This window comes from Lynx rufus, unplaced genomic scaffold (assembly GCF_022079265.1).
Source record: "Lynx rufus isolate CCGP_SWC_20201006 ecotype Redwood Valley unplaced genomic scaffold, mLynRuf1.p SCAF_1, whole genome shotgun sequence".
Lineage (NCBI taxonomy): Eukaryota > Metazoa > Chordata > Mammalia > Carnivora > Felidae > Lynx > Lynx rufus.
Genome location: NW_025814823.1, coordinates 8995280 through 9005974, shown reverse-complemented (window position 1 = coordinate 9005974; position 10695 = coordinate 8995280).

Sequence of the window (10695 nt, the reverse complement as noted above, 5' to 3'; positions counted from 1 at the left end):
TGGTCATACATATTCTTTTCTGGTTTTGCTATCAGTCTCACTCAAGGTTGAATCAGAGAAATAGAACCAGGAGGAGATGCATTAAGGGACTTATTGTGAGGAATATGTGATTGTGGGGGCAGATGAGGCAAGTCTGAAATCCCTAAGGCCATCAGGAGGGGCAGGCCAGGACTCCCAGGCATGAGCTGAAGCTGCTGTCCACAGGCAGAATTTCTTCCGGGAAGCACAAACTCTGCTCTAGATTAGCCTCACCCAGAGCATCTAGGATAATCCCTCTTGAGTAAAGTCAACTGATGATGGACTTTAATCACATCTGCAAAACACCTGCACAGCAATCTCAGCGTTCTGTAACTGGGGTGGTGGTACAGCCAAGTTGATGTGTCAAGAAGACCATCACGGTGTGATGCTGGCCTCATGAAATGAGTTGGAAAGCATTTCCTCTTTCTATACTTTTTTTTTTTTTGAGATATAATTCATATACCATAAATTCACCATTTTAAAGGGTACAGTTCTGTGGTTTACTAAAGATTTACATGACACTGTGCAACCATCACCACCGTCTAATTCCAGAAAAGAAACCCTGTCATTCATGAGCATTTTCCATTTACTCCTTCCCTCAGCCCTTGGCAACCACTAAGCTACTTTCCGTCTCTACGGATGTGCCTGTTTGGGACATTTCGTGTTAATGGAATCATACAACAGGGGGTCTTTCGTGTTGGGCTTCTTCCACTGAGCTGACATTTTCCAGGTTCATTCCTGCCGCAGCAAGTACAAGGACTTCACTCCTTTTTAAGGCTGAACAATATTCCATTGTATGGATGTAGTGCTTTTGTTTATTCATTCAACAGGTGACGGACATTTGGACTGTTGCCACTTTTTGACTATGAAGAAGAACGCTGCTGTAAATATTTGCATACAAGTTTACGTGTGAATATGTATCTTCAGATCTCTGGGGCACATACCTAGGAGTGGAATTAGTGGGTCACATGCTAATTCCATGTTTAACATTTTGAAAAAAATACCAACCTGTTTCCTGACAGCGATGTTCCAATTTCACCACATCCTCACCAAACTTCTCCTTTTCTGTTGTTTTTTTTTTATAATAGCTGTGCTGGTGGGTGTGAATTCACATCTCATTTTGATTTTGACTTGCGTTTCCCTAATGACTAATGTTGTTGAACATCTTTGCTTGTGCTTAATGGTCATTTTTATATCTACTTTGGAGACACGTCTACTAAAATCCTTGGCCCCTTTTTAAAAAATGTCCTTTCTAATGCTGAGTTGTAATAGTTTTTTTTCCCCTAGTTCTAGCAGAGACATGATTCGCGAAGTTTTTCTCTTATTTTCTCTTCACTTCTCACTTTCACTTTCTTGATAGTATACTTTGAAGCGCAAAGCTTTACATTTTGCTGAAGTCTAATTTACACAATTTTTCTTTTGTTACTTGTACTTCTGGTATCATATCTAAGAAATTGCTACCTAATCTCAGGTCCCAAACCTAAGAGTTTTACGTTTAGCTCTTTGATCCACTTTAAGTTCGTTTCTGTATATGCTGTGAGGGAGGGGTTCAACTTACTGTTTTGCATGTAGACATCTAGTTGCCCCAGTGCCATTTGTTGAAAAACCTGTTCTTTTTTCTCTATTGGTGGTCTTGGCATTCTTGTCAACAATTGGTTGGCTGTGTGCATATGGGTTTGTTTCTGGCCACTCTGTTCTACTTATGGACTTTTTAACTCCCCATTCCATTGATTAATATGTCTGTCCTTAGGCTAGCACCACACTGTCTTGATTACTGTAGCTTTGTAATAAATTTTGAATACAGTAAATGTTAGTTCTCTCAATTTCATCTTCCTTTTTAAAATTCAATGTATTTAAACTAAAAACAAAAGCAGTTCACTCATTTCTCCCACCCTTCCCCCACCCCACCTCTGGTAACCGTCCATCTGTTCTCCGTATCTATGAGCTTCACTTTTTTTATTCATTTTTAAGATTCCACTTATAACAGAGATCATATGGTATTCGTCTTTCTCTGACTTATTTAGCATATTGCCCTTGACATCAATCTATGTTGTCACAGATGGCAAAATTTCATTCTTGGTCTTATTTAATATCTCTCTCTCTCTCTCTCTCTTTTTTTTTTTTTTTTGCCTTTCCTGACTTCTTGCGATTACCTCAACGTTTCTTAGTACTCAGTTTTTCTTCCTTTATTTAACTGTACCTCTTTGTTTCATTTTATTCATTTATTTATATTAATTGAATACCTGACATCTTCATTTCTTTGATTTCTTGAATCTCCACACCAGCCATTAGCTTCCTTGAGGTGGCAAGAGTGAAATTAATACAGGGAAGGTCAAAGACCTAACTTGAAAGAACTCTACCACAATAAGATGACAAGTTTAGAGGAAGAAGAAAGAAAGAAAGTACAAGGTGAGCAGAGGGATGGAGGGGAGAGCTAGAGGAAGTAAAGGCAGACAAGAATTTCAAGAAAGAAGTGATGGTTGAGAGGGGAATTGAATAGAAAATTCCCCCCAAAAGATATGCAAATGGCCAATAAGTACATGAAAAAGATGCTCAACAACATTGATCATCAAAATCAAGGGGCGCCTGGGTGGCGCAGTCGGTTAAGCGTCCGACTTCAGCCAGGTCACGACCTTGCGGTCTGTGAGTTCGAGCCCCGCGTCGGGCTCTGGGCTGATGGCTCGGAGCCTGGAGCCTGTTTCCGATTCTGTGTCTCCCTCTCTCTCTGCCCCTCGCCCGTTCATGCTCTGTCTCTCTCTGTCCCAAAAATAAATAAACGTTGAAAAAAAAAATTAAAAAAAAAAAATCAAGATCACAGTAAGATACCACCTCACACTAATTAGAACTGCTACTATCAAACTCCTCTCTACTGCCCGCCTCCAAGCCCCAGAAAATAAATACTGGCACGAATGTGGAGAAATTGGAACCCATGTGCATTGCTGATAGGAATGTAAAATGGTCCAACCACTGTTGAAGACATACGTATGTCCGTTCTCCCAAAAATTCATAAAATTACCATACGATCCAACAATTCCACTTCTAGGTATGTACCCCAAAGAACTGAAAGCAGAGATTCAAACAGATATTTATACACCGATGTTCATAGCAGCATTATTCACAATAGCCAAAAGGTGGAAACAACTCAAAAGGCTATCATCAGAAGACTGAATAAATAAAATGTGGTATATACATACAAGAGAATATTATTTAGCCTTAAGAAAGAATGAAATTTGGATATGTGCTACAACATAGTTGGACCTTGAAGACATACTAAGTAAAATAAGCCAGACACAAAAGGACAAATATTGTACCTAGAATAGCCAAATCCACAGAGACATAAAGTGGAACGGAGGCTAAGTGTAGGAGAGAATGTGGAGTTAGTGTTTAGCTGATGCAGAGTTTCAGTTTAGGAAAATGAACAAGTTCTAGAGATGGATGGTGGTGATGGTCACACAACAATGTGAATGTACTCAATGCCACTGAACTTAAAAATGCTTAAAATGGGGGGGCGCCTGGGTGGCTCGTCCGACTTCGGGTCAGGTCATGATCTCACGGTCCGTGAGTTCGAGCCCCGCGTCGGGCTCTGTGCTGACAGCTCAGAGCCTGGAGCCTGTTTCAGATTCTGTGTCTCCCTCTCTCTCTGCTCCTCCCCTGTTCATGCTCTGTCTCTCTCTGTCTCAAAAATAAATAAAAACGTTAAAAAAATGCTTAAAATGGTAACTTATGTATATTTTAGTTCAATAAAAAAGTAAGAAGAAGTGCCCGCAAAAGTACTGCATTTCAAGGAAACACAGCACAGACTAAGGAACTTACTCAAAGTTGCACTAGGGAAGGGCAGAACTAGAATTTGCATACAGAGAATTCAAAGGCTGTGGTCTTGACAATTCGCCACATTGTCTCTTTCCAAAGTAGTTACTGTGTTAGTGTTTATAATAGCAGAAATATGGAAACAACTTAAATGTCCAAAAATAAAGCTCCATTGTGAACTGTTATAAAGCCATTAAACTTACGTTTCGAAAGACTTTTCTACTGACATGGATATCTATTTACGCATTAAGTGGGGAAATGGCAGTATACAAAAATGAACGTACGTTATGAACCAAGTTATATTTTTTAAAACGACATGCATTTAGCTTAAGTATGTTTGAGCACAAAAAGAAGGAATTCTAGGGCTCCTGAGTGGCTCAGTCGGTTGAGCATCCAACCAGTTCAGGTCATGATCTCACAGTTGTGAGTTTGAGCCCCACATGGGGCTCACTGCTGTCAGTGCAGAGCCCTTTTTGGATTCTCCCCTTCTCTTTCTGCTCCTCCCCTACTTACACTTTTTCAGAAATAAATAAAACATTAAAAAAAACTTTAATTGGAATCTTACAATCGGAATTGTAAGATTCGAAGTGATTTCTTTTTCACACTTTGCTGAGTGTTTTCTGTACTAGTTATCCAATTGCTGTGTAACAAATTGTCCCCAGACTTAGCAACTTGAAGACACAACGAATATGTATTTTCTCTCACAGTTACCCTGGGTCAAGAATTTTGGAGCAGCTTCATTGGGTAGTTCGGGCTCGCAATTTCTCATTAGTATCAGTCAGATGTCAGCAGAGGCCGTGCTCACTTAAAGCTTAATTGGGTTTGGAGCTTTTGTTTCCAATGTGCCTCATTTACATGGCTGCCAGGTGGGTTCCTTCTCCACAATTATCCTGGAGTGTCTACACAGCATAGCGCTGACCTCCCCCAGAGTCAGTGCTACCCTCGAGACCCAGGGGAATCGCTGCAATGCCTTTTGTGACCTAGCCTCAGATGTCACGCACGGTCACTTCCACGATGTTCTATCGGACACGCAGACTAATCCTGATTCGTGGAAGGGGACGACACAAGGGGATGAATTCCAGGAGGTGAGTACCATTTTGGAGCTGGCTTCCACAGTCTCACACTTTGCAAATGAATTCATGGGGCACAGCTGTAGTGTCATGATTAGAGGTGTGGGTTCTGAAGCGACACAATCTAGTTCAAATCCTAGTTCATCCACATAAAGTGTTTTTATCAAATAGCAAAATGTATATAATCCTGAGAAAGATACGTGACTAATTTGTGCCTCACTTTCTTCATCTGTAAAACAAGAATGAATACGGTAAGCAGCTTACGGGGTTGTTGTGAGAATTTAACGAGTTAGTATATGTAAAGCCCTAGAATACCACCTGGCCCATAGTAAGTGCTACATTGACTAGTATCGACTAATATTATTTACCATTTTTAAAATCATAAAACTGATTAATGGAACAATCATTTAAAAAAATGTACAGTATGGGGGCGCCTAGGTGGCTTAGCCGGTCAAACAGCCGACTTCGGCTCAGGTTATGATCTCGTGGTTGAGGAGTTCCAGCCCCCCATCGGGCTCTGTGCTGACAGCTCAGAGCCTGGAGCCTGTTCAGCTTCTGTGTCTCCCTCTCTCTCTCTGCCCCTCCCCTGCTTGCCCTCTGTCTCTCTCTCTCTCTCTCAGAAATAAACATTAAAAAAAAAAATACAAGTTTCCCTCCTCTTGCACTTAAAATAAAGGCCCCAAAGCCAACATCAGCAGAAAGAGCTCAGTTTCATATCCACTTTGGAGTTGGTTTTTTTGTTGTTGTTGTTGTTTCTCCCCCCCCATCAGAGTAAGTGGGCAACTCTGAACTGGGCCATGGTAACATAAAGCCAGCAAATATTTCCGATATACCAATAGTGTGCCAAGTCCTGCGGGAGGCACTTGAGGGAGTAGGTCTCGATGCTTAATACTCATGAGAAGAAAGGAATGTGACGCTGTGATGTTTGTGATTCTCTATGCCTTTAGCTTTGCAGACGCAGCCCTGAAGAGGTTTATTCCACTTCTCCCAAAGTCGATCGTACACGATAGCCAGCCATCTATCCTTAACAAAGCCACGCAGATTAACCAAGTGGAAGCAAGATTCTAACTGAAAAGCTGGTAGGACCTCGGTGGTGGGTGGTCAGGATCAGGCCCAGTCTAGCAGGTGGCTCTTCCTGGAATCCATGACTTACCTTTAAATGTTCGAGGGGCGCCTGGGTGGCGCAGTCGGTTAGGCGTCCGACTTCAGCCAGGTCACGATCTCGCGGTCCGTGAGTTCGAGCCCCGCGTCGGGCTCTGGGCGGATGGCTCAGAGCCTGGAGCCTGTTTCCGATTCTGTGTCTCCCTCTCTCTCTGCCCCTCCCCCGTTCATGCTCTGTCTCTCTCTGTCGCAAAAATAAATAAACGTTGAAAAAAAAATTTTTTTAAATGTTCGACTTCATTAGTGTCAAAAGCTAGACTCCCCTTTTTTCTACAATTGTCATTCAAATATTTACCTTATTTTAAAACTTCTTTTTTACATAACCTTTTTATCTTAGAATAATGATAGTTGCACCGAAAAGTGATGAATACAGTTTCCAGATATCCTTCATGCAGTTTCCACTAATATTAACATCTGTCATTACCTATGTACATTTGTCAAAACCAAGAAATTAACATTGGTACAGTGCCATCAGTTAAACTCCAGACATATCTGGATTTTATCTATTTTCCCACTAATGTCTTTTTTCTGTTCTGAGATGTCATCCGGGATCCTACACTGTACTTAGGATTTCTCTTTACAGGCTCCTTTGATCTTGACAGTTTCTCAGTCTTCCCTTGTTTATCACGAACTTGACAGTTTTGAAGAGTGCTGGCCAGACATTTTGTAAAATGTTGCTTAATTTGGGTTAGAGTGATGTTTTCTCTTGATTGGACTAAGGCCTCAGGTTTGAGGAAGAATACCCAGAGGTAAAGTGCCTGAGGAGGACTTGCTTTTTTAGAACACTCTTCAACACCTTTAATGTGAAGGTGATGCTATGTATCATGAATTCTCAAGAGGGAAAGCGGTTTCTTAGAGAATTTCAAGGAAGGTGTATCAAAGGGCTCCTTTCTCGTGTGTCCTTCGTTTTTTTCTGTGTTTTCACCCTGATCACATTGGCTAATTGGATGTCTGATTCTGTCTCAACGTTTTCAAGCCGGCTCCGCAATAAGGGTCTTTCAAGGGTCCTGTCACCCCTTCCATACTGAGCACCTCCTGCTGGGCCAGCTTCAGGGGGAGGGGCTGCAGTGAAACACAGGTCCCGACTCTCGAGCTCACCTTCGGTTGGAGAGACAAAGCGTTGCAAACTGAACTAAACCAATCTGGTTTCATGATCATCGAGTCCCTTTTGGTGGATGACAGTGGCCTCCAACGCGTAGGGTACAAGAAAGGATACAGATGTCCCTTGTCCCACCCCCTCCCTACCAGGTGGTATAGCACGATGAGGGCACATCTTAGCCCACTTTCCACACGGTGAACCAACTTTTATTAGCAAGCAAGTGAAAAAAAAAACAGCTCTCAATCTGTTCTGTAATTCTGGTGAAGTCCTTGCTCTCTGTTCTTTCAGACTCTCCAACACCTTGCACTGAAAGTTTCACTAGAGGCAAATGCATCTGTATCCTGACAATAGATGAAATCAATCAAATCAGATGGGAGAAGCCTCCAGTAAGTGCAACACCCAGGGCTGTGTGCGGTTTAGATCTTGGCTTTCCTCTGTTCTGCCCACGACAGGACAAGGTGAAGTCCTTCTGCTCTACTGTATATTTTGAATACCACCCATTCTATAAGTGAGAAATTACTTCCACACCCCTTAGTCAAAGAGCAAGTCCTCTGGTGCAGACTTAAATAAGAATATTTGAAGTTGGGCAGCTTTTTAAATGTTCACCTATCACCCTTGGTATAGGAGTTCCTGATTAAGAGACTTCAGATAGTAACGAAAAGCACCAGATCGTGGATTAACATTAATTCACACACACACATTATACTGTTAAAGAAAATATAACACAAAGAGTGAAACAAGTTTACTACAGTGAGACAGGGACAGATAAAGGTCTGTATAAAGCGCTGTGAAGGGGCTCACGAGGTGAGGCTCACAGCGGTGGAGCACAGAAGTCCACAGAGGGGCAGTCTTAAGTACAGCTACCCTGGACTAGTGGCTTCTCTTCAGGGCGCTCACGAGAAAGGGATTCTGGGTAGAGGCAGCTGCCAAGAAAGGGAGCAGAGGCAGGACCTGGTTTGGTGTAGGCCCGGCATGGAATCACAGAGGGGAGGGGCAGTGGTAATGGAGACTGGGAAGACAAGGGGGGAGGTGCAAGTCTTGAAAGTACCCCCCCACCCACGACTGACGAATGTGGATTTGATCCTATGGGTAACACGCTCTGAGCCGGGTCCCATTCTAAGTCCTCTCCGCATATTAAATTATTTCGGCCTCACAACCTGATGAGATTGGTACCATTAGCACCTCATTTTAGAAACAAAGAAGGCGAGTCCCAGATAATTTTGCCGATTCAAATATTGCGTGCCCAATTACAAACTGAATTTCAGATAAACAAGGACTATATCTTCAGTATATGTCCACGCGGTATTCGGTTGAAAGCTGGCGCTCCTAGGTCCAGAAAGGCGAAGTAAGTTGCTCAGGGAGTCACAGCCACTAAGCGGGAGGGCCAGAGTTGGGACGGGTGGGCAGGTGGGGGCACGTGCTGGGCTGCACCCTCCCTGCACCCGCCAGCCTCCGCAGGTACATGCACAGGGTGCAACAGGGCCACGGAGAAGATTCCCAACGGGCAGGAACCCTGGCCAGGCTGTTAGTCATCGGCCAGCCCTGCGTTTGCCCTTTCAATCTTTCTCAGAGGGCCTATGTTCTCACAACAGGTCTACAAACCTCCCATTAACCATCATAATGCTTAGAACAAAATCCATGCCCTGTGACTAAGTAACGAAAATCCCCTGGATCTCCAAAGCTCTCTCTGCCCTAAGGGTTCTGAAACTTTTTAAGGGTTTCCAGTTCCCCTCTCCAGTTGAGCACCGTAATTAGGAACCTATTCAGACGGGATCTGCACACACTATGCATTTACCGCTCTGCCTACCTGTTGCTACTGGCCTGGGATATAAAACACAGAAACGTTTGAACAGATTTAATGAGGTTTCACCAGAGGTGCAACAGGCAATTGTATTTTTAACACTGGAACGTTTCAAATATTTCAGCGAGGGAATGCTAGGTGCTGGCCACGCAGTGAGGCCCCGGGCAGGATTACTACCCTTACGAGATAACTACTTTTCAGAGTGTCATGAAAAAGGTTGGATATAAAAAACAGACCGAGAACAATGCAATGGATATTATAATAAGGCATGTAGAGGAGGCTGTGGAAATCTGGAGCCGGGAGCTTCTAACTACCCAAGAAGAAGGGTCTGGCTACTATAGTGTGATTCCGACCTGTGCCACCATTGGCATTCCCTGAGAGCTTATTAGCAAGGCAGAATGGGGGCCCCCACCCAAACCCGCGGAATCAGAACCTGCATTTTAACAAGATCTAAGGCTGACTCCTATGCACGTTGAAACTTGAGAAGCATTTCCTTGGAGAACACCAGAGATAGATGAATAGAAAATGAATCTGGAAGGATGGAGTTTTCCACGTGGGGTCTAGAATGGAAGACCTTGGGGGGGGGGGAAGAGCATAAGCAAAAGCATGCAGCTGTGAAAAGGAATATATTCAGGAAACAACAGGAATCTTTGGTATCTCTGGAGCCCAGTAGTACACAGGAGTGATGGACGGGGAGACTGGAAGGAGCCGCAAAGACAACCTCAGAGGGGGCAAGATCGTGGGTGACTCTGTTGCCATGGTGAAGGGCTTGAGTTTTTAAATATAATTATTCAAGCATATAAAGCTGTGTAAATAGGGGCGCCTGGGTGGCTCGGTCGGTTAAGCGTCCGACTTCGGCTCAGGTCATGATCTCACGGTCCGTGAGTTCAAGCCCCGCGTCGGGCTCTGGGCTGACGGCTCAGAGCCTGGAGCCTGCTTCAGATTCTGTGTCTCCCTCTCTCTGTGACCCTCCCCCGTTCATGCTCTGTCTCTCTCTGTCTCAAAAATAAATAAATGTTAAAGCCGTGTAAATAAAAAGCATAAAATAGGATAATGAGTGTAAGATTTAAACAAGACATTACAGATACAGCCTTCTGTGTATTCCCACCCTCCTCCATTCCATTCACCTCCCTCCTTTTTTTTTTTTTTTTTTTTTTTTTTGAGAGAGAGAGAGGGGGGCAAAGAGAGGAGACAGAGAAAGAGAATCCCAAGCAGGCTCTGTGCTGTCAGCGCAGAGCCTGATGCAGGGCTCAATCCCACAAATTGTGAGATTATGACCTGAGCTGAAACCAAGACTTGGATGCTTAACCAACTGAGCCCCCCAGGTGCCCCTCCACCTTTCTTAAACAAACTACTATTCTGAGTTTGGTGCTTACCATTTTGATATTTGTTTTATAATTTTCATACATATGTTTGTACACACAAAAAATAGTGTTTTTCATGATATGTTCCTACACTTATTTTACTACAACTTGATTTTCTGCTTCAACATTATGTTGTCGGGATTTATCTACGAAGATATACAAGGCTCTGGTTAATTCATTCTTAGCTATCATACAGTACCTCCTTGGGTGACTAAGTCACTATTTATTTGCCTGGTCTCCTAATGATGGATATTTTGTTTCCAGTATAAATGATGCTTGAATGATGCTTGGGTCCTGTGTCCATGCCTTAGTTTCTCCAGGAAACATTGCTAGGAATAGGGTTTCAGGTCGTCAACTTTGCACCTCTTCTTCAAG